The 23,447-nt window shown below is 45.6% G+C and overlaps 2 long non-coding RNA genes and 1 other non-coding gene across 3 annotated transcripts; all 3 read right to left on the reverse strand.

Annotated features, from left to right (window-relative positions):
- Window positions 1-5,999: 5,999 nt before the first annotated feature.
- On the reverse strand, window positions 6,000-6,071 carry Trnal-caa. The gene has a single exon. It is a non-coding gene; the product is annotated as a tRNA-Leu (tRNA).
- A 6,291-nt stretch (window positions 6,072-12,362) lies between these two features.
- LOC124282703 lies at window positions 12,363-12,580 on the reverse strand. The gene is made up of 2 exons (XR_006900226.1): window positions 12,540-12,580; window positions 12,363-12,443 (listed from the first exon to the last, which is right to left on the reverse strand). It is a non-coding gene; the product is annotated as an uncharacterized LOC124282703 (long non-coding RNA).
- Window positions 12,581-13,896: 1,316 nt separating this feature from the next.
- Window positions 13,897-14,114, reverse strand: LOC124282702. Its single transcript, XR_006900225.1, has 2 exons — window positions 14,074-14,114; window positions 13,897-13,977 (listed from the first exon to the last, which is right to left on the reverse strand). It is a non-coding gene; the product is annotated as an uncharacterized LOC124282702 (long non-coding RNA).
- Window positions 14,115-23,447: the final 9,333 nt, after the last annotated feature.

A 23,447-nucleotide genomic window follows, 5' to 3' on the forward strand; every position in this document is an offset into this window, starting at 1 on the left:
TAAAAGTGAATCCACTGACGAACCCGGTTGAGAGGGGAGGAGGAGGTCTCTGCAGCTTTCTTCTTCTTGGGTTCCAGAGGAAGGTTGGATGCGGGTGGTGTCAAAAACAAGTCAGCGGGTGGATGGTGTTGACGTTTCACGGGGGTGTCAGGAGGCTGGGTGGATGACCCTTTGGTTTTCATCATCCAGGACCAACGTAGAGGGTTGCCAATCAGTTCATGGGGTACGTTGCTGGAAGCGAGATACTGACCCAGAATATTCCAACCCCGTGGAGGGTCTGATTTGGTACGTTGTCGAACAAGATCATTGATGAGATCCACCATGTGCGTCCCAGGCATGGGTTCCCCTTCCACCACGAATTGACCCGTCTCATTCCAACCCAAGTCGGGGTGAGCACGAATACGGGCCATCAACTGCTTGGCCTTGGCTTGTAGCGTTTTGGGAACCGTTTGCACGACTTCATGCAGAATGGCTTCGACATCATCGGGTTCTGAAACAAAAGAACAAAAACATGAGCCACTGCTCTACCATGTGCTTCGTGGACTCATTCTTAGGAATGCGACCTCTACGCCACTGGAACACGAGTGTGACTCAGTAAGTCAACCGTACTTACGGTGAGGAGTTCCAGTCCTGGGGGTGTCCGTCCTGTGAGATCCCATCCTGGGGGTGCCCGTCCTGTGAGTTCCCAGCCTGGGGGTGCCCGTCCTGGGGGTGCCCGTCCTGGGGGTGCCAGCTGCCTCTAAAGGATTGGCTGCGGCTTGGTCTTGAAACGCCAAGGTGTGTTGCAACAAGGTGTTATACTGCTGCTCTCGGTCCCTAAAGGGAACCGTGTCATCACGGACGAGGGTATCCATATCGTGAAGCGTGTGCACGCGTTTCTGTTCCAACAGGTTGGACTTGAGCAAATGCCGTTGACGTTTTTCTTCTTGCAGACTTTGCCATACCTCTTCTGGGACCATTACCATCTTCCGTGCATGTTTCATCTTGGTGGTAGGACGGTACAGATGCAACTAACCCCAATCTAGGATGCGTCGTCTATTTATGATCTTCCTTGAGGATCTTTCTTGAGGATCTTCCTTGAGGATCATCTACCCAACAGGCCAGACACCAAGGGACCCACCACCGATGCCAAGGCAGACAAGAGACCCAATCCTCTTCCTTTTTTGCTGTAAAAGTTGACGTTTCTTGGACACAGACACCTTCTTTTTCATCAACGTATGCATCAGTGACCCATGCTTTCATAAACGTTGACGTTGCTGTGTTGTCATAGGAATGTTGCCTCCATACAAATTCACCACGCATTCACAGATGGCTTGAATCAGTTCCGATGGGGCCTGTTTCAAAATAGCCTGTTGCATGGCTGGTGTCGCAGAAGGACTACACACATGACAGAGCGCTTCTTTGTGACGTTTTAAACGTGCAGACATGATGGTGTCGTCCCTGCAGCTGCTACCGTTGAACTGACCAGGATGGGGGTGGGAGGCCTCTATTTATGGTAATGTCGCTGGAGGGAGTGGTGGTAATGCCACTGTTGTCTTCTTCTTCTTTTGACTTCTTAACACCATCCGGGTCAAGGCTGCACCTGGGGCTGAGGGTGAAGTGACCCTTTTCTTCTTCTTCTTGTTCTCTTGTCGGGTGGGTGACTTGCGACGTCCCTGGGGTTTCTTTGGGGCACGGCGGCGACGAGGTGCTGAGGGCTTCTGCTGTTTTTCCTGTAGGTAGGACTGCCAGTTCAGCAAGATACGGGTCAAAACACCAGCCAACGTACCACTTCCACTGCGTTTCATCAGGTAATTCAGGCGATCATCCATAGGTAGTCGTGGATTCGCAATCTTGGTCAACACGTCCTGGTGCCTCAACAGCCAGGTCTTGTGTTGCGTCTTCAAAGGAACACGTCCTGCTCGCAGATTTCTCACGGCAATGACAAACCATTGTAACAGCCGATGACGTCCTTTGACAGCCACGCTCTCTGCCGAAGGCAGTCGTTTCTTCACGATGATGGGTTTGACTTTTCTGCGGGCGGGCATGCTTCTGTGGCTTCCTTTGCGTGGGGTGCCCGGGCTGGGGCGTTTAGCACCCGTGCGTTTGTTGCCAGTGCGTTTGGTGCTGGTGGTACGAGGTTGGGTCAAGGGTTGAAAGGGTTGAATCATGGTGGAAGAGAGGGGAGACGATGGGAATGAAGGGGGGAGAGAAGGCGGCAGGAGAGGCACGATGCGTACTGACACGGACAAACGTGTTCATGGTGGGTGCTGTGGGGTACAACTGCTTTAAGGAACGCCTTTGTTTGGAGGAGGAGGAAGCAGAGGGAGGAGGAGGAGCACTTAGACTTTCATACAGCCGTTGCACACCCGACCGATGTTGTTCGGTGGGATCACGACCCAAGGTGGTCAGGAGTGTTTTATGGATCGGTTTAAACAACCCTGTGGCAACAGCACGTTTGCGGGTCTGGGTCTGTTTCCATCTGTCTCCCATGGCAGCTCTGGGTCAACTGACCGTAGGGTAGACGGTCATCTCTATTTATCACTACTTGGGAATGTAAAGGGTGGTGGGGTTGCGAAAGAGATGGGACCGTACACGGTGCTCTTTGGCCATGGTCGGTTTCAAGTCCAGAAACAAATAGGAATAAGGAGCCAAAGTGACATCCTCATAGGCTTCCCGAAGGAAGGCCGTCTGTCCTGGAAAGATTTGTCTGGCCAAGTGATCCATTTGCGAGGCGTCCCTCGGGTTTTTAAACAGCACCATGTAGTGGGCATTTAAACTAATGGTGCGATGATGAGGCGATGAAGCAAAGAGGTTTTGCGTCAAGTACAACACGGACGTGTTGCGATGATGGCTTTTCTTGGTAAACCATCGCAGGACCTTGGCTTCTTCCTCTTTGGTATTGTCGCCCAGCAAATCATCAATGATCAACCAATGGGGCGTAGGCAAACCCTCCTCTGTCTTAGCCCCAGACCCTGCAGGTAACTGAGTGTTGGCTTCCCCCATGGTTTGCACAAACGTCAGGGGTATCCCTAACCTCGAGGTAAGAACTTCCAAGTCCTCATGCATGGGTTTCCATTCACTGTACACCCACACGATCCCCTGAGGTGGAAGATCAAGGATCCCCGGTTGAAACACATGTTCCATGAAGGCTTTGACAAACGATGTTTTACCCGACCCTGTAGGGCCTGCAATCAACATAGTAAAGGGATGATGTAACGTGAGTGGGGTGACCATGGCCTCCACGAGGTCTGAGTCTAACAGTGTCCCTGACAGTGTCCCTGACATACTGACACACGTCTTACCACCCTGCGGGTTGCACCGGAAATGACCTCCAAGAGCTAAGATCCCTGAAGATATAGAAGACACAACCCTTTGAAATGGAATTCCAATTTTATTGAGGAACAACAACATGGCGAACAGATTAACAATAATGATGCATCAACAGATCAACAACAGTACATCAACAGATCACCACCAGTTCAGGTGATCATCGGGATTGCAAGTAGAACACCGTAAAAAGTCCATTTGACCTGGATGAAAATGATTTTCATCGTTAAACATGGGGATGTCGATGATGTCCTCTGGCTCCTCTGGAGTCGTCACTGAAGCCGTCTCTGGAGTCGTCTCTGGAGCCATCACTGGAGTCGTCTCTGGAGCCCTCTCTGGAGCCCTCGCTGGAGCTGTCTGCTCTGCTTCCATGGTGACAGCCATCGGGAGTAGATCATACAAGTCTTGAAGATCTGGAGGTAACTCTGCCTGGGGGATCTCTTTGGGGCTAGCAGGACTGCTCCCTTGACCCTTCTCGCTCTCTTCAACCCTAGCACGGCTGGTTTGTTGATAGTTCTCCCACAAGTCAGCAATCTCCAACTGTTTCTTGGGAGTCTGGGGTGCTTTGAGACTCTTAGGCTTTGGGGGTGCCTTCTTGGTGGGTGTCTTGGTGGGGGCCTCCTTGTTTGGCTTCTTCTTCTGTTTCTTTGGAGAAGCCGTGGCCAGGGTCACCTTGGGAGGTGACGTCTTCTTGGCGGGTGCCTTGGGAAGGGGTGGGGTGGAGGCCTTGGTGGGGGTCTCCTCCTCCTTCTTCTTCTTCTTCTTCTTTGGAGAAGTCTTGGCAGGAGTGGTCTTGGGAGGTATTCTTTTTCGAGGGACGGGCTTGGGCGTCATGTCGGTGACCTCTGGATCGTTGGAGAACAAAGGTAGAGTGCAGGTGGCATATCGAAGATCATAGCTGGGTGGGTGAGGCCAGAGTTTCACCTGGAGTTTGTCCAGCAGCTTACTGTACAGCACACCATGGTCATAGGCCATAGGACGTCCATTCCTCAACTTGAACACGATGTGGAACAACTTGCTGAGGAAGGTCTCCCCTGCATTTTCCTTGGCATACGCATCGTTGATACCTATGAGTATCAAGCAAACAGAGTTGTTGGCACTGTCGGAGAATATCTCTAAGTGGTCTTGGTGATACGCCATCCAGTAATAGTCTTCCTCAGTCAACTCACAGAAGCGACCCATCATTCCATACAGTGTTTCTCTTTTCGGATGAATACCTGCCAGCTTGCGGATGATCAACGGCAACTTTTGTTCCATCACACGCAGCCGGTCCTGGAGATCCATGTAGCTGGTCTTGTATAACTGGCTTTGAGCCATCATGTTGTTGTGGAGATGGGTCATGTCAGAAGCTAGGTCCTTTGCCTGCGAAGCCAAGTTGACGAAGGAAGAAGGGAGGTTGCCTGGAGATGCCATCTTCAACGACTGAGCTAGTGCAACTGATGACCCGCTCGACTGATCCTGCGTTTTTATAGGCAGCACCAGCAGCGCGAGCTATTACGTCACTTCAAATGACGTCACGATCGTGCTGTTTCTGAACAGCGTCTTGCACCGCTTCTCTGAACTGTTCTATAAAGTGTCTCTCTTCTAGATAGGTGGCAAGCACAAAGAGCAGCGTGAACAGCATGGCGACGAATAATGATTGGACCAGAAACACCTTTTTTATATAGATACACAGGGTGACGTCACGTGGCTCGTGCATGGATGACGTCATTGGAGTTTGTCCATGGATGACGTCATTGGAGTTTGTCCATGGATGACGTCACTCACAACAACAACGTGTCACGAAGATGCATGAGCGCTTTTCCCAACTTGTTTTTTCCCGACCATTTCCAGGGTTTGTCAATATCAAGATGAGATACACCCATTCCTATTCCCCATCTTTGATTAAAGGGGCTAGCTTCAGCTAACGACTTAGGGTAGGATTGAATCAATCTCTGTTTCAAGTCATTGTTCTGGGAAAATTTAGATGTTATCACCTTGGTCATCACATCAAGACTGACAGTGTCCCACACTTTTTGAGTGAAGCCTTTCACACATCGCCCCAGACGTTTTTGCTTTGCTGGAACAGCCTCTTGCAGAATACGCGTCGCACTGTCCAAATCTCCAAAGTACATTGCTTTAGAGTACATGTAACACTGTTCAACACAATTAAATGTAACACCATCCAAGGTAAACACAGCTGGATGAAAGTTGCTGAACGGTGACTTGATTCCATAGAAGAATAGCCAGTGGACTGTCACTTGTGACTGTGCCTTGTCAGTTGGAGTCTTGAGACCCAGCAATGTCATGGCTTCTGTCTCTCCACATTCCTCCAAAGCTTTGCAGAAGAGGGAGTAAGCTTGGGGTCCACGTCGGGGAAGCATATCTAACAATTCTCTGACACGGTCAAAGGAGGTCCGAGGTTTTTCGATAATCTCTGCCTTCATGAGGATGGTCAGGACTTTAAACGCCATCAGTTTGTCGACCACGGCTTCGACCTGCTTGATAGCAACCACGAGACCACAACGATTCTCCCTAAGCCTATCGCGGTGAACGGGTTCCATCCTTCTCTTAGACAACAGAATCTGTAATGACTCTGACAGAAACGTCTCTTTATATATACACAGGGTCGTGATGACGTCATAGGGTGTGTGACGTCAACCCCACTTCAAGGGGTTGTATTCGCAACATAGAAAGAAAAAAGAAATACAGAGCAGAGCGTGGTTTCGATCCACGGGCCTCTGGGTTTTGAGCCCAGCACGCTTCCACTGCGCCACTCTGCTCTCCCTTCTCCTCCCTTTTGTTACAGTACCTATACATGGTAAACGTGACCATGGCATCCACCAGGTCTGAATCTAACAGGGTAAAAAATGGATGAGGGTGACCATGGACTCCACCAGGTCTGGCCCTGAAGAGAGACGACGCAACACAAGAGTGCAATACAATAACATTTTATTGAATGATAGAGCAACAGATGAACAAGGCAATCACATTTTATGGGTTAAACATCAATAGATCATGAACAGAGCATGTCTGCAACAAAAGTCCATGAGGGATGTGTTCACTCTTTATAGCCATAGGGGAGAGTTTCCCTGGGGACGCCTTGTGGGTCGTACTGCACTCGTCGTTTGGTGTAGACCAAACGATAGCTTTTGGTGGTGTCCTTGGACAGCAACACGTTGCCCTGGCGAAGTCCTCCGCGAATGATGCGGTGTGGGTACGGGACAGTGATGTTGGCTTGATCCCTCTGACAGACGAGGTTCTTCATGCTGTCAAAGTTGACATGTTGGCTCGCCCTGTGATTTAAAGTAAATCCTCGGACCTTGCTGATGCCCACACTGCCGTCAGATTGAGGATGACGCAGCTTGTAGCCATAATTCTTGGGTCCTGCCGAGACAAAGGTTTGAATGCTGTTGCCCCCTCCCAGTTCATCAGTCAGCTCCCCCAAGGTATCTCCCAGTGGAGGGTTGTAGCTTAGTGGACGGTGAATGTATATGATACTGTCCGTATCAAAATAGAGGACACGTCGATCCAAGGGTTGCAAATAAGAATACAACTTGAGACGGGCTTGTGCTGTCACCCAGGCTGCAATGGCCACATTGTGGGCTGGATGGGGGTCGTGAAATTCTGTCTGAGGTTCGTGAGTGACACAGATGAGGTCTTCATTGATGATGTTAATGTCTTTCACCACACAGCGTTCATCCCGGAGGAGGGCAAAGTACCTCTCAGGGGAACTGATGCATTCCGTCTTGGCAAACCCAACGCGTTGACCAAACATGCCCCAGTGATTGTTCAGGCAGGCTTTTGCTAAGCCACGTAGTCCTGTTTTTTTGCGAATGTGAGCAGGATCCAAGGTGACTCCTTCTTTTTGCTGTATCTCGTAGATGTAGGCGTCTGGGTCTGGACAACCTTCGGGGTATCCACTGGCCTCTTGCTTGATCTTGAAGAAATTGTTCACATACTTGGCAAACAGTCCTCCCTCTTGAGTGTCAGGGTCGTAGGTGGCGAGCGTGTCAAAGTGCCAAGCCTCAAAGATGTGAAGCACTTGATAGCCACACTTTCAAACAGCATACTGAAGCTCCTTGCTGACGTAGGTACCGATCCATGCCCGGTCTTCATCCCCGTGGGGGCAGGGAGCATCCAACTGCTCTTCAGCACAAGTACGGCACAGAGGAAATAACAACTTACCCTGGACACGGTAAGGAAGAACAGGATGATAGAGGTCTGTGGGTGGTAAGACACGACACTGGATCAGACCGTGGAGCTCAAACAAGCCAGACACGGGAGGATGATCTTTGATCTCGGGATGTCCCGCGGGAAAAGTGCCATACTTGCAGATGTAAGGGTACAGCGAGCAAACATCCACATATTTGATTTCTTCTTCTTCTTTGGCTTCATAGTACAGTTTGGTGGTGTTGGTACGTCCTCCAAAGAAAGCATCTCTGGGATCCAACGGGTCAGGCATGTAGGCATGGGGTCCTTACAGGGTGGTCAGGAAGGCTCTCAGGTCACCATTTCTGTTGTTTCAGAAAATCACATTCCCAGAGGGTCACCACTTGGTCAATGTCGGGATGTTGGCGTAACACACCCAGTCGGTACATGGTATGATGGTATCGTTCCCAAGGGGTTGTACCCAAGCTAGCATGGTGTTCACATCGGCCCGTCTTGTAACAGCGAGTACATCCATGCAAGAAACAGCCCAAGTATTCATACACGGTGCGTGTCTTGACGTCGTAGCCATCCACCATGTAGTGACTACCGTCAGCACAGTCAAAGCCTACTTCTCCACCATTCCGAGCATGTTGGATGTGGACCCCAGGGTGTTGATGCATGACCCAATTGAGCCAGTGGAGACACTGCAGAGAGTAGCGATGCTGGGGGCGATAACCTTGAGTAGGTATGATGGCAATGGTGCGGGGTTCCAAAAACTGTTTTCGGAAGGTGAGCATGCAAGCCATGGGTAGAGTCACCGCTTCGTAGAAAGGGTCCACGTTGTTCTGTTGGATGAATATGTTGCAGAATGCAGCACAGCCTCGACGCAAAATGTCCACATCACTCTGACAGTAGTTCAACAATTCTTCATCCAGATCAAAGACAGTCCCTTCAACCACCCGTGCATCGTACCAGGCCAAGAAAGCTTTACGTTCGGCAGGAAACATGCTGTCAGGATCGTAGGTAGACACGGGAGGATAAGGACCCACATAGTCTTGGTGAGCTTCGGTGTTGAAGAAGTGAGGGAAGTAGCCTTTCTTGAGTTCCGTCAACGCAAACGTTTTTGGAAACTGCTTCAGAGCCATCGTGAGGAAATTGAGTGAATCCTTGAAAACAAGGCATCCCACGGTCATCTGCAAGATGTGATTCCTTCGAAGTGTGACCTGGGGTGCTTTCACGAGATGTTGATGGAAGTACTGTTGGAGCAAGTGTCCATCATACCCACGGTAGTTGTGAGCAATGACCAAAACGTCGTCATCATCAATGGTAGGGGAAATGTCATCTTCATCGTCTTGCTCTTCCTCATCTTGTTGTTCTACATCATCATCGGGTTCTGGTGATGACAGTTTGGGTTGTTTCGAGGCACGGCCCGACGACTGCTGGTGGGATGCCTTACGTTTCTTCTTCTTCTGTTTCTTTTCTGCCAGGGCCATCAGCCAGTCGCCCATGTCCTTCAAGGTCGTAGATCCACGAAACACTTTGATGCAGCTAGGGCCTTCTCCTTCTTTACGCCAGGGGCACTTTTCACACAGTTGATCCGAAGCCTCGGAAATACATTTTCCACATCCCAGATGCACCACGCACAAGTTGGGAACATGAGTCCCTTGATCTTGAGTACATTCAAAGTCGTAGAAGATGAACTGACGCTGTTGTCGTTCTTTGTCTTCATCCTTGTTTTCACCATCTTCATCTTGTGTGGGTGGTTTGATGACAGACATGTAGCACTGGTGGTTGGGTTTCAAGGGTTCTTTGCAGATCTTACAGTCGCGATTCGTGCCACACTGATGGTTGGTCATGCCCTGAATTTTTCTCACGTTGACTTTGGCCATGCATCGATGACACGTGTGGATGGTGGAGCAGGTGCTGGGATGCTTGGCGGAGGCTGTCCGATGGCGTTGAAAGCAGGCAGGGTTTCGGAACCACCCGCCACATAGGAGACAGGAGAGCCCTTCATTGTCCACGTCGCCACAGTATCCAGGACATTGGCACCAGTGGCATTGAAATTCTCGGGTGCAGCGATGATTTTCAGGGGTGCTGTATCCTTGGTCACAAGTTTCACAATAGTAACTGTAACCTGTAAAAGCTGGCATGGATGTTATGACATCGTAATGCTGATGGTGATGATACAGGTGAAGGATCTTGGTGGGTTGAGACACTTCACTCTTGTACAGGAGCCGATTCATGACATCTTGGGAGTAGATTTTGAGCTGATGGTAAGGCGCCAAACGTTGAGCAAACAGTTCCCACGTTGGATTGAACTTCAGGTTGTAGCGCTGGGTACCAGTCCGGAATTTCTTGGTTGTTCTTTGGGTCGTCCGCTCCAACTGGTAAGGCACAGGCTCCTCTTGAAGTTCATCATCTTCGTTCATTCGTGGTGACGACATGGTGAGAACTGGTAAGACCCACGCTGAGCCTGGTTTATATAGGTCACGTCACCCTATGACGTCACAATAGGTCATCCTAAGCATGGCAGTGCGCACCATGAGCTCATTTGTTATTTATAGGAATGATGCCATACCCCATGACGTCACACTAGCCTATCGACCTGATGAGTCAGGATGGGAGTGGTGCGAACCGGATGCAACCGGTTCGAACCTGATGCGTCAAAGTGACGTCATCAACCCCAGCTATATAAATTCGAGGTTTTCCAGCTCTCCCCATCAGTTGCTCACTGAAACTAGAAGCATGCAGACGTCTCCCGCCTCCGCCTCCTTCCGTTGCCGCCTGTGCGAAACAGATGACCACAGTTATCTACACTGTCCCAAGGTGACCTGTACCGAGTGTGGTGCTCAAGGCCATCGCCATTACGTATGTCCCAAGAAGACCAAGGACAACAACAAGCACGGCAACAACACCTGTTACAACTGTGGAAAAAACGAAGGTCATCTCAGTTACGACTGTCCACATCCCTGCCGTCACTGTGGTAAAGAGGACCATAAGAGTATGAACTGCTCTAACAAGGCCCAGAAACGTCCGGCTCCCCCCATCAACCAACCAAGTGAACCGCCAAAGAAAGTGAGTAAACTTGAAAGCAATCGTCTACTGGCTCTACTCCATGACAAGGTCCTCCTCGTTCAAGACCGCATAGACACCATGCACTCTGTACTTCAACGCATCTTGGAGTTTGTCGAACCCATGGACGATTCCAGCAGCACTGCCTCCAGTGCACCACCATCACCACAATAGATACCTCGGTGATCTCTCACCCACCCATACCAACGGCCCTTTTCAGGGCCACCCACCTCGCTCGAAAGAATGCTACATCCAAAGCTTTTTAACCACCCACACACACACTTCTCTAGCCACGCCATCGTCCACGCCACTCTCCTCTCCCTCCCTCCCTCTTTCTCTCTCTCTCCTTCCCCTCTCCTTCCCTTCCCTCTCCGTCCCGTCCGCCGCTCGTCCGTTCCGCCATCTTGAAAGGCGTCTACGCTCGCGAGATCCCGCGAGAATCCACGAGATCCCACGAGATCTCACGCGATCCCACCGGATGGGACGCCATCTTGAAACGCGTCCGCCATCTTGGCCCGGAGATGACGTCATCGTCATGCGCGCGCACCCACCGGAACCGGACGTGACGTCATCGCGATGGACCAGATGTGCCGCCATTTTGAAAAAGACGCCAGGGTACCACTGTACACTACTTACATATTCTCAACAAACAGTATCACAAGCGTTCGGTACGCCTTGGCCCGGGATCTCAAAAACCAGTTCAACCCCAGACATGTATTCTGATTTGTGTTTAAATCCATAGATTGGTTTTATATATACCTAAATATCAATGTGTGATGTTACAAAATGCCACATGTAAAGATAACTGCTCCGTTAAAGTGAAGCCCTTGTCTCTCATTTTTCAACATAGCCTCAATCAAAAGTGGTTTGTCTCTGTTCAGCCCGACTTGGCCCGTGCTGTCAAAAACAACTTAAACCTCACACATGTATCTTGAAATGTGTTTAAATCCATAGATTAGTATTATATCTACCTACATATCACTTCACAGAGTCTCAAAGCGTAGTATTTGAAGCAAACACCTTGCTGAAAGTGAAACTATCTTTTCTACACATTCTCAACAAAGACACAGAACCACAAGCTGTCGGTCCGGCTTGGCCCGGGCGCTCAAACGCACCTTATACCTCACAGATGTATCTTGAAATGTGTTTAAATCCATAGACTTGTATTATATCTACCTAAATATCACTTTGTAATGTTATCAAATACAACATGTAAAGATAACTGGTTCGTTAAAGTTAGCCCTTTATCTCTCCATTCTCAACATAGCCTCAATCAAAAGTGTTTAGTCTCTGTTCAGCCCGACTTGGCCCGGGCTCTCAAACGCACCTTATACCTCACATATGTACCTTGAAATGAATTTATATCCATAGATTAGTGATATATCTACCTACATATCACTTCACAGAGTCTCAAAGCGTAGTATTTGAAGCAAACACCTTGCTGAAAGTGAAGCTATCTTTTCTACATATTCTCAACAAACAGTGTCACAAGCGTTCGGTACGCCTTGGCCCGGGCTCTCAAAAACACCTTAAACCCCAGACATGTATTCTGATTTGTGTTTGAATCCATAGATTGGTATTATATCTACCTAAATATCAATGTGTGATGTTACAAAATGCCAACAAATGCCCTTAAAAACTGCAATTTTCAGATTTTATTTAGCAACGGCAAAGTGGGGTTGTTTAGTTTATGGATTCAAATGTATCAAATGTGTGTTTTTGATATCAAAGCATACGTAATAGACATCATATTCTTACATGATTAAATATCGAAGTAAAAACACAGAAAAAGGATCAAATTGGATCAGTCACTATACCATCCAAACATTTGAAAATCTGAAAAAAGCCTACACTGCCTGGGATACTTTATTACAATCAGACAAGAACTGTAGGGGATATTTTCAAATAACGGCATCTTATGGGCATCCACCCTTATTATCATAGGGGGTCATTCTCACTTACCCAGCACCTTTTCTTTTTTAGCATAACTATTAATCACCTAAGCTGCTGGGTGAACGAGAAGACACCTTCCTAATGTCCCACTGATTAGGTTGAAGAAATTCTGCCACAGTGGACAGCAGCCCAGTCCGTCACGGTCGAGGGAGCAGGGGCTGACCAATTTGCAGCTAGGTTTTGTAATTAGACTGTTGGCTGGAAACTTTAATCGCTGTGCATCAGTGGCCCTTTAAGTCCTAAATAAAGCAAGTCTAAATTTCCTCAGGTTATCTCTGGTCTCCCCGGGGCTCCTTTTCAATTTAAATGGGCTTGTTTGTTACTATCAAAATTAGGGGTGTCCTCATAGTGCAGGCTCTTATTGTTCATAATTACTGAAGCAAGCAGGCATGTCAAATAGCAACACAGAGGGATTACTAGGGCACCTTATCAGTATGAACCTGTGACACAAAGTTAAAACTTTTATTTTCCCATAGAGTAACGTAATATATAGTACTTATTTTGTAAAGTATACAATCTATGGTAGGTGGCCTGTTTCGTGTCTGGAAGCAGTCCATAAATCAGATGAAACATCTTGTTGTTGACCATGACATGGATCGTGTACAGTAGTAAATACTAGGGCTTATTCCGAAGGTGCAGTCACAGTAGAAGGTGTTGGCCCTAGTAGAGGAAAAAGTACGAAATCATGACAACAATACCAGTTACCTCCCAATTTGTATGGAAAGCGATGAAGCGTGAACGGGTGTACAATGGAGGAGGTACTTGAATGTGCAGTGTAGCGAGGAAGACTCCCTAAAGATATGATAGCAGGTTGCTGCTTTGGTCTACGTCACCACTTCACACGCTGACAAAGGGGTGGCCTGTAATTCGGACTGGCCGGGCCAAGGCGGGCCAAATCTATTATTTGCTAATAAACCCATTAACGACAACCATGCCTACAATTAATCAATGCAACATACACTCATGATAATAATGATCAATCGGAAGCCACAAACGCGTACCATAATAACTTTATTACGAGTAAATCGGCTAAAATCCAGGAAGACGAGAGGCCTGTGAACTGGCTGACCGAGGTTACGTCTAAAAGTGGAATCGTTAAACGAAACGGGATTTAAAACGTATAAATATTTCAGCCAATTCCCATACACATTTCCGTTGGCCCGAAAATGTTTTTACATCTATATCCAATTACATACCACCCCATAAATTCACTATTCATCGTGTTAAAAGCAGATTTTATTTAGCAACGGCAAAGTGGGGTTGTTTAGTTTATGGATTCAAATGTATCAAATGTGTGTTTTTGATATCAAAGCATACGTAATAGACATCATATTCTTACATGATTAAATATCGAAGTAAAAACACAGAAAAAGGATCAAATTGGATCAGTCACTATACCATCCAAACATTTGAAAATCTGAAAAAAGCCTACACTGCCTGGGATACTTTATTACAATCAGACAAGAACTGTAGGGGATATTTTCAAATAACGGCATCTTATGGGCATCCACCCTTATTATCATAGGGGGTCATTCTCACTTACCCAGCACCTTTTCTTTTTTAGCATAACTATTAATCACCTAAGCTGCTGGGTGAACGAGAAGACACCTTCCTAATGTCCCACTGATTAGGTTGAAGAAATTCTGCCACAGTGGACAGCAGCCCAGTCCGTCACGGTCGAGGGAGCAGGGGCTGACCAATTTGCAGCTAGGTTTTGTAATTAGACTGTTGGCTGGAAACTTTAATCGCTGTGCATCAGTGGCCCTTTAAGTCCTAAATAAAGCAAGTCTAAATTTCCTCAGGTTATCTCTGGTCTCCCTGGGGCTCCTTTTCAATTTAAATGGGCTTGTTTGTTACTATCAAAATTAGGGGTGTCCTCATAGTGCAGGCTCTTATTGTTCATAATTACTGAAGCAAGCAGGCATGTCAAATAGCAACACAGAGGGATTACTAGGGCACCTTATCAGTATAAACCTGTGACACAAAGTTAAAACTTTTATTTTCCCATAGAGTAACGTAATATATAGTACTTATTTTGTAAAGTATACAATCTATGGTAGGTGGCCTGTTTCGTGTCTGGAAGCAGTCCATAAATCAGATGAAACATCTTGTTGTTGACCATGACATGGATCGTGTACAGTAGTAAATACTAGGGCTTATTCCGAAGGTGCAGTCACAGTAGAAGGTGTTGGCCCTAGTAGAGGAAAAAGTACGAAATCATGACAACAATACCAGTTACCTCCCAATTTGTATGGAAAGCGATGAAGCGTGAACGGGTGTACAATGGAGGGAGGTACTTGAATGTGCAGTGTAGCGAGGAAGACTCCCTAAAGATATGATAGCAGGTTGCTGCTTTGGTCTACGTCACCACTTCACACGCTGACAATGGGGGTGGCCTAAAATTCGGACCGGGCCGGGCCAAGGCGGGCCAAATCTATTATTTGCTAATAAACCCATTAACGACAACCATGCCTACAATTAATCAATGCAACATACACTCATGATAATAATGATCAATCGGAAGCCACAAACGCGTACCATAATAACTTTATTACGAGTAAATCGGCTAAAATCCAGGAAGACGAGAGGCCTGTGAACTGGCTGACCGAGGTTACGTCTAAAAGTGGAATCGTTAAACGAAACGGGATTTAAAACGTATAAATATTTCAGCCAATTCCCATACACATTTCCGTTGGCCCGAAAATGTTTTTACATCTATATCCAATTACATACCACCCCATAAATTCACTATTCATCGTGTTAAAAGCATGCCCACATTTAAATGATACGATCTCTCCCCCACACTCTCAACATTATCTCGGCCACAATTTTCCGCCCGGCTTGGCTCGAGCCGTCAAAAGCAACTTAAACGTAACACACGTATCTTGAATTGTGTTTAATTCCATAGACTGGTATTATATCTACCTAAATATCGCTTTGTAATGTTATAAAATGCAACATGTAAAGATAACTGCTCCGTTAGAGTGAAGCCCTTGTCTCTCATTTTTCAACATAGCCTCAATCAAAAGTGTTTAGTCTCTGTTTAGTCTCATTTCAAGATACATCTGTGAGGTATAAGGTGCGTTTGAGCCCCCGGGCCAAGCCGGACCGAACGCCTGTGATACAATGTCTTTATTGAGAATGTATAGAAAATAGGGCTTCACTTTGAGCAACGTTTTTGCTTCAAATACTACGCTTTGAGACTCTTTGAGGTAATATGTACGTAGATATAATACTAATCTATGGATATTAACACATTTCAAGTTACATGTGTGAGGTTTAGGTTGTTTTTGACAGCACGGACGAAGTCGGGCTGAACAGAGACTAAACACTTTTGATTGAGGCTATGTTGTGAATGGAGAGAGGAAAAGGGCTTCACTTTAACGGAGCAGTTTTCTTTACATGTGGCATTTTGTAACATCACACATTGATATTTAGGTAGATATAATACTAATCTATGGAATTAAACACAAATCAGGACATATGTGTGGGGTTTAAGTTGTTTTTGAGATCCCGGGCCAAGCCGGACCGAACGCTTGTGATACTGTGTCTTTGTTGAGAATATGTAGAAAAGAGAGCTTCACTTTCAGCAACGTTTTTGCTTCAAATACTACGCTTTGAGACTCTGTGAAGTGATATGTAGGTAGATATAATACTAATCTATAGATATTAACACATTTCAAGATACATGTGTGAGGTGTAGGTTGTTTTTGACAGCTCGGACGAAGTCGGGCCGAACAGCGACTAAACACTTTTGATTGCGGATTTTGTTTGCCGAGGACTTTATTTTCCTAAATCGTTGGGAATGGAGAGAGAGAAAGGGGCTTCACTTTTACTTTACTTTATGAAGTGGTATTTAGGTAGATATAATACCATTGTGTTTCATGTGTATTAGTAAAAATAAGCATATGCATACACGCCGGTATTGTTTACAATGAAAACACATAAGAATTTTTGTGTTTGTGATTTCAAATACTTCTTTTAATATACATAATCATGTCATATTTGCCCATTGACACTCGCCGATATCCACGTCTTTTTAACATAAACATCCTGTGCTGATTCAGCCTGAGACGATAAAGGTTAATTAGGGAACCCCAATATCTTAATTAAGGAAAGAAAAGCAGTCAAAACACTGTCACTTCCTGCCCAGGACCCCCGGATGTCACACGCTAAGAGAAGTAAGCAACCTTCCCCCATAGACAGTGGAGTCTACTAATGCCTACAGTGTTAAATAAACAACTTTACGCACCACTGCTGCTGATTGCACCTGCCTTCAACCTTTCAATAAAGTGGCATGGTCCTATTTCAAAGTGCACTAATGCCTACAGTATATAGAAAACAGTAACTTTCTATGTTGAGAGACATTTTATTTGGTCATTCATATACATATGTACATTCATATACATATCTTTCACATTGTTGTCATATTTTTCTTAATTTTCTTAAACTTTATTCATATCTTTCACATAGTAGTTTGTTTTGAGATAAATAAATTTACATAAATAAACATAATCATTTATTTGGATTAAAATGTAATTAAAACTTAATTTGATTCATGATTATATATACATATATACATCTTTCACACAGTCAACTACCACATTCATTAATAAAGTCATTGTGGTAACCAAAAGTAATTTACATGTATACACACAGTTTCACACATTCATCAACATAGTCATTTGGTTTTCAAGCTAGCTTGATCAAATATCCTGCAGCAGTCAGGAATTCCAGGGTGTCTTGATACCAGATGTCAGCTGGGCCTTCAGACGAGTGAGTCTCTGGTCAATTTCTGTGTACGTCCTCTTGCGGGGTGGGGGACGGGCGCCATGAGCCATCTGCACCAGCTTATTTCTCTCCGCTTTCTCCAGCTTCTGCAGAACCTTCACAAGAGCGAAAATGTTCGGGTGGGCTCTCTGGACGGTCTTGTTGAGATGCGAATGCCAACCCTCGAGATGATTGTTCGTCCTTGGGCCGCTGGTGTCGTGGTGATTCCATAGTCCGGCTCGGAACCGTGCATGGTCGTCTACCCAGGTGCTGGTGATGTAGTCCTGGAACTCATCCTTCTGTCCAATGGCAGGGGCGTCGTCCATGACCTCTATCCAGGCATTTTGTACCATGGCCACTGGGAGGAGGGGGAGTGCTGCTGCTCGTCGGACCCATCTGTGGACCTCAAGATCCTGCTGGTAGGCTTCGCTGAAGCCGAGGTTCTGTACTTTCCTCCAGAGAGCCTGGCTGTAGTGGAAATAGCATCCACGGACGTCGCAGTTGGGGAAGACGGTCTCAACAGCGTTGATGGCAGCGATTTCGAAATCCGTCTGGATGACATCAGGTTGAAGGGGCGATCCCGTTGTCTGCTGGATCTTGTCGTTCAGGAGACGTAGCAGGCGTTCATAGGTGCGGCGTTGACGATTCGGCAGTAGAAAGAAGACCAACTGGGTCATCTTCCCTCCGACTAGGCCATGGATGACGTACAGCTGATCCCAGAGAGGAGGACAGGAGTAGAAGGTGCCGTCCATGTAGAGGGTGTCCACTTCTTGCAGGAGGGTCAGGCGGTCACTTGTGGCGAAGCAGAGAATCTTGTCATCATCACCGTCATCAATGCAGAGGAAGGGCAGTCCATCTGTAGTCTCCTTGAAGAAGTCGGGTAGATTCACCTCGCTGAGCGTCTGGGGAAGTGGCGGCATCATCTTCCGTCTCTGCTTGTAGAGTCCACTCTTCATAGAATGGAACGACTTGACTGTTGCTGCTTCACCTCGGTCAAGTCGGGAAATCTCCTCATCGTAGATCACCTGAACTGGCTTCGTCTCAGTCTGTGCCCGCTGCCTCAGGGAACTGGCAATCTTCAGGGCTACCTGGTCTTCTTGTGGGTGGTTGTGTGGGGTCTGATTCCGAACAAACTGTCCGACTGTCGTACACTTGCCAAAGCAGCCACCTTGAACACACTTCCAGTGTACACACGTCTGTCGCCTGTTGTTGAGTCTGTAGCGGTATCCCTCCAAGAGTACCTGCTGTCCTCCTTTCTGTGATGTGAAGTATTCGACTTTCTTGGGATTTGCCAACGAACGAAATTTGAGGTTTTACGTCGGCTTTTAGCGTGGCCAATGTCGCCGACGGGGTAGGTGGGGTTGATATATAAATTAATTAATAATGTAGTAATAGGGATAAACCACCATACCCAAAAAAATGTAAATTATGGGAGATTAAACTTAGGTAATTTTAGAATAAAAGTAGTTAAAAATATAATATAAATAAAATAAAAAGCCGAAATTATAAAGAGAGAGAGAAAAATAAAGCAGTTGTTAATAATAAGAGGAGTTGGAATAAATATAGGATAGTTAAAATGGGTGAGGGGTGAGGGGTGAGGGTTGGGGGTGGGGGGAGGTGAGTATAAAATAAGTGTATAGCATGTTGGGGATATGTTATGGTGGTACAGTTAGGCTGTACTTATTTTAATAAAATGGGACCTAGTAAAGAAAGAAAAAGGGTTGTAACGGGTGGGGGTGGGGGTGGGGGGTGAGGAGACGATAAGGCAAAGGCCGTGTGGGTGGTAATGGGTCTGTTGGCGAGCTGGCTTGGATTGAGGGTCGTGACCTTTGTACACGAGGGCTGGAGCTAGGTTTGTTTACGTATTAGTGGTTGCTGATTGGCTGGGAGAGGCGCGGACCTTTTAGCAGAAATAAGACAACTGTAAATAGATGATTTGGTTTCCCAGGTCTAAATGAGCAGGCTTATGTTGGTGATAGAGTTTAAGTATAGAGAAGTGAAATTTGGGTGCCTGGTCTAAATATATAGGCTATTGAGAGGTAGTATGATGAGGATTGTTTGGGAGGTTCTAAATTTTATTTATTAAATTTGAGTTTTGGATAAAGGTGGCTATGGCATGAAATATATTTGACGGGTTAAAAGGATTTAAAAGTAGCTGTATGTTGTTGTGATATTTACTTGGAATGCTGGTGTGTAGTTGTGTGATGTTTGTTTGTTGGAGGTGGCAGTGTGTGAATATGTGTTCAATGGTTTCAGGTTGATTGCAATGAGTACATAATCCATCTGGGTGTCTGTTTTGTTTGAATAATGGATGGTTTAGGTTTGTGATGCCAGTGATTAATCTTGTGATGAGTGTGTCCATGTGTTTGTTGCTTGAGTAGGTGAGTGTTTTGGTGATAGGTTTAGTTATGATTGCTTTGACCCAGGTGGATTTATTTGTGTTAAGGTTGTGTTGGTAGTTTTGGTTGATTATGTGGTGTTTGATGAGTTGTTTTATTTCGGTTTTGGATGTGTGAAATTGAATGGGTGGGGAGTTTTGTGTGGTGGCTAGTTTGGCTGCTATGTCTGCTGTGTTATTTCCTTGGTTGTGTGTATGAGCTGGAATCCACATTAGTGTTATGTTTTTATTTAGTTGTTGGAGTGACTCGGTTTGTATAATTATGTTGTGTATTAAGTCGTTACGTGCTTTTGAGTGCTTGTGTTGAAGTTGTTTGACGGCGCTGAGAGAGTCTGTAAGTAATAAGATGTTGGTGTGGGGCATAGTGGGGATGAGGTGAAGCGCTGTTAGAATTGCTGTGAGTTCTGCTGTGTTAATGTTTGTGTGGTTTGTATAGTGGAGGTTTGTTGTTAGTGGGGGTGTTTGGTTTACATGGATGCCTATGCCTATGCGTTTGTTTGTGCCGATTGAGGCGTCTGTATATATCTGGGTATGGTTGGGATAATTTAGGTTGATGTGGGTTTGGATGAGGTTTGTTTTGGTTTGAGTGTCTGTGGATTTAGGGAGATTTTGGAGTGTTTCTACTAGGGTGGTATCTGTAGGGGGTGGGGGTTTGTCATGAATGTAGCTTGTTATGGGAGGTGTGTGTTGGATGGTGTTTAGGTGGTGTGAGTGAAGCAGACTGTTGAGGTGAGTGAGTAGGGGGCTTTGTTTGGGTTGTTTTAAATTTTTTGATAGTGGATTTTTAATGTTTGTGTATTTAGTTGTGATAAGTTTGTAGATTGGGTTGTGTTGGGCCCCAGCCCAGTAATTGAAGTGCAGTTTGATTTATTCGTGTTTTGATTGAAGGGATGCCTGTGAGTAGGAGGAGAGTGTTGTGGGAGGTACCAGTCCTAGTGCCTAGGGCTTGTTTAAGGGCTTTATACTGTATTGAATTGAGTTTTGGAGGTTGGTTGGGGAGATAGAGTGGAGGACCGGAGCAGCATAGTCCAGTCTAGACTGTATCAGAGTTTTGTATATACTAATAAGTGTTTGTTTGTCGGCTCCCAGTTTGTGCCGCTGATGGCTCGCATGAGATTTAGATCTTTTGGCATGAATTGACCAGGTTATTAATGTGGGGTGTCCATGTCATGTGTTGGTCGAAAGTTACACCTAGGAATTTTGCCTCTTTTTCGAACTTGATTTCTTGGTTGTTGAGATGAAGTTTGGGTGTATAATTTTGCATTCTTTGTTTTTTGAATAGGATGCCCACGGGTTTTTTAACGTTAATGTGGAACCCCCATTTTTGGGCCCAGTTTTGGATGTGGTTTAGCATTCTTTGAGTTTTGATTGTGGCTTGGTTTCCTGAGGTAGATGATGTCCAAAATGAGATGTCATCAGCAAATTTTGCAGTAGAAATTTCTGGCCACTTGTCCGGAAAAATGTCATTAATCATAAAATTGAATAGTGTTGGGGAGATTATGCTCCCTTGGGGGGTTCCATTTTCTAGTGGAAAGGGGTCCGAGACAGTGTTGTGAGATTTGACTATTATTTGTCTGTTATTAAGAAATGCTTGAATGAAATTTAGAATCCGCCCGTGTATGTCTTTTTCTTGTAGTTTTTGGATTAGGCCGTTGTGCCAGATCATGTCGAAAGCTTTGCTGAAGTCTATAAAAATGGCCAGCGTGTGTTGTTTTTGTGCTTGGGCTACCTTTATATCTTGTTCCAAATGTAAAATGTGATCCAAAGTTTGCCTATTTGGAGTGAAGCCACTCTGGTCCTGCTTAATTAGGTTATGGGTTTGAATTTGGTGTTTTAGTCTATTGTTTACTATAGACTCTAGTGTTTTACATAAATGTGAGGTAAGGGAAATGGGTCGAAATGAATCTGGGGAGTTAATGGGTTTCCCTGGCTTTAGGATTTGCACCACCTTGGCTGTTTTCCATGAAGATGGTATGTTTCCTGTGGTCCAGATATGGTTGAATAGAGTGAGTGTTAAGTTTAGGATGTTTGGTGGAAGTTTGTTGAGTATGGTGTATGTAATGTTATCTGGACCAGGGGCTGAGGCTGTTTTTTTTATGTTTTAAAGCTGCCTTAAGTTCGTGAATGTTTATGTTTTTGTTTATAGGTAGATGTGAGTGGGGTGGTTCAGGTGAGTAGGGTGGGTGATTTTTAATGGTATTTTGAAAGTTTGCTGTGTAGTTGGTGGAGCTACTAGTGTCCGAGAAGTGGGCAGCAACAGCATTAGCTTTATCTTTATTTGTGGGGAGGTTCGGAAGGTTAGGTTGAATTATAGATTTGGAATTTCCCTGTATGGCTTTAAATTTTTTCCACATTTTTCTAGAGTTATGTTGATTTAGCCTCAGGGTCGAGCAAAATTTTCTCCAATGTTCCTTTTTTGCTGCCCGGATTAGTTGTTTTGTGTTATTTCTGAGTTTTTTAGCTAAATGTAGTTTTGAACGGTCCCTCTTTGATTTATTGAGGGCCTTTTTTCTTGCCTTTCTGGCATTAATTATGTCTTGGCTCCACCATGGGACTGTTTTTTGTGCTTGAGTGGTCCGAAAAGTGGGTATGCATGTATTTGTTATATCGATGATGGTGTTGGTAAGCTGTGAATTAAAGGTTTCTGTGTCGGTGTTTATAATGTTGGATGGGTCGATTTGATTGCAGAGTTTGGTGAATTTAATCCAGTCTGCTTTGTGTACATTGTATTTGATTTCGGCGCTAGAAGTGGGGGTAGTATGGAGGTTTGTTTGTGACTCTGGTGTAAGTAGTGTAGATATGGTGGTTTTGATGGGGCAGTGGTCACTGCCCCAGGTGTCTGCATGTACCTCCCATAGGCAAGCTTTTGAGTATGTAGGGGTGGTGATTGTAAGGTCTATTGCAGTTGGAGATTGGGCGTGGGAAAGAGGGTATCTGGTGGGTTGATTATCGTTAAGTGTGATGAGGTTGTGGTCGTCTAGCCAGTTAGATAGAAGAATGCCGTTATTGTCAGTATAGGGTTTTGTGCCCCATAATGGATGGTGAGAGTTTAGGTCCCCGAGGATAAAGGTGTTGGGCGTTAAGAATTTTGCGATATTGTCTAAATCTTGGGGTATAAGTTTAATAGAGGGTCTTCTGTAGATGTTTATGAATGTTAATAATTTATTATTTATTGTAGTTTTGATAGCCAGGACTTCTAAGTTAGAGGTTGGAATGTCAATTTCTGAATAATTGAGTTTGTTTGAAATGAATATTCCCAGTCCCCCAGCTGGCGGACCTGGGAAATTTATTGGCCGGGGTCTATCTTTCCTGATATAATAGTAGCCTGGGATTTTGAAGGCGAATTTTGGTGAAAGTTTTGTCTCTTGTAAGAAGATTATTTGGGGCGAGATTTTGTTTTGGGCGATGAGTGCCTTAAGCTCATGCCCGTTTGCTCGGAGGCCGTTGCAATTCCATTGTATCAGAGCCATGGCTGCGGTAATTTGGACTAAGATATTATAATAAGCCATGGATGGGGCAGAAATTTTGAATGGAGGGTTTTAAGTGCTAGGGTAGCTTAGTGGTGGGTTGTTTATGAAAGGGATTTAACTGCTATGATGAGACTGGCTAGACTCTTGTGGTATATTTTGTTTCTGCGTGCAATGTTGTGTAATTTTTTGGCTGTTGGATTTTGCATGAGTATTGCTGCAGTGATGAATTCTGCTGTCCTCCTTTCTGTGATGTGAAGTATTCGACTTTCTTGGGATTTGCCATGATTTGCAATGAAGATTTGTATCACAAGCATTTTAAAGCAATACATTTCCTTCTCCCTTTA

This window comes from Haliotis rubra, unplaced genomic scaffold (assembly GCF_003918875.1).
Source record: "Haliotis rubra isolate DU_JTF1 unplaced genomic scaffold, ASM391887v1 Scf301, whole genome shotgun sequence".
In the NCBI taxonomy this organism is placed as follows: Eukaryota; Metazoa; Mollusca; class Gastropoda; order Lepetellida; family Haliotidae; genus Haliotis; species Haliotis rubra.